The sequence below is a fragment of the Galeopterus variegatus genome, unplaced genomic scaffold, assembly GCF_000696425.1.
Source record: "Galeopterus variegatus unplaced genomic scaffold, G_variegatus-3.0.2 Scaffold2794, whole genome shotgun sequence".
NCBI classification, from domain to species: Eukaryota; Metazoa; Chordata; class Mammalia; order Dermoptera; family Cynocephalidae; genus Galeopterus; species Galeopterus variegatus.
This window is the reverse complement of record NW_007728905.1, coordinates 57,132-58,402: the sequence shown is the minus strand read 5'-3', so window position 1 is coordinate 58,402 and position 1,271 is coordinate 57,132.

The following is a 1,271-nucleotide window of genomic DNA, read 5'->3' as shown; positions in this document are numbered from 1 at the left end:
GGCGGGAGCGCCGCCGCACCCCCAAGTGGCGCACTGTAGCAGTGCGCCACCGGGCCGGCCCATTTATACAGAAATTTACATCTTATGGTCCTGGAGGCTGGGAAGTCCAAGGTCATGGCGCCAGCACCTGGCGAGGGCCTTCATGCTGCATCATCCCATGGTGAAGGTGGAAAGGCAGGAGAGGGCCAGAGTGATCAAGAGTGCAGAAGAGGGCCAAACTTGCTTTTATAACAACCCGCTCCCGTGATAACGGCCTTAATCCACTCACGAGGGCAGAGCCCCCATGGCCAGCCTAATCACCTCTTAACGGCCCTACCACTTAATACCATCACAATGGCAATTAAATTTCAACATGAGTTTTGGAGAGAACGTTCAAACCATAGCACCAGAGAAACACAGCAGAGACCCTCTGACCCCATAACTGAGTAGGCTCAGAAGGGGGCCAAGATGCCAACACCGGGTCTAAATAGGCCCAGAATGTTCCTTCTGCCTGAGAATTAGCCTTTACTGGAAATCACAGCATGTAGAGACCCAGCCCCTTCTCGTGTAGTCTGATCACAGAAAGGAGCCCTTCTTTGAAGTTGCTTCTCAGTGTGTGTTCTATGTCTCTAGGTGTTTACTTTCCTCCTTCCCGGTGGGGGAAGGGCTCTTGACCCCTCACCCGGCACAGTGGCTGCCAGCTGCCTGATTCCATGTGCTTTATCCCAGCCAGGCAATCGTTCTGAGAGGTAATCATTTGTTTTTGCATTTTAACCACTTTTAGTATTTTGGGGACAGTTTTAGATGTGCAAAAAAAATCACAGGCGTGATACAAAAAGTTCCTAGAAACCTCTCACACAATTTCTGTTTTTTAACATCTCGCATTATGTGCTACATTGACACAATTAACAAACTTCACATCACATCAAAGGTACATACTGTCAACATGACTTACCATGGCTGGTATTGACCCTGATCTTCTGGAGATAGATTTATTTTTTAAAGACAGTGTTTCTGGCTCAGATATTTTGTCACATAGACTCATCCCGGGGCATTAGTTCATGAGATTAAAAATGAACCATAAATTGAGGTTCATGGCAGGTTTGGAAGAATGTAGAAATCAACCCAGGACGTCCTGAGCCCTTGATAATTTGCTACGGTTTGAATGTCCCCTCCAAATCTCATGTTGAAACGTAATCCCCATTGTAACAGTGTTAAGAGGGTGGGGAATGTGACTGTGGTATTTGAAAGGTGGGGCCTTTAAGAGGTGATTGGATAGTGAGGACTCTGTC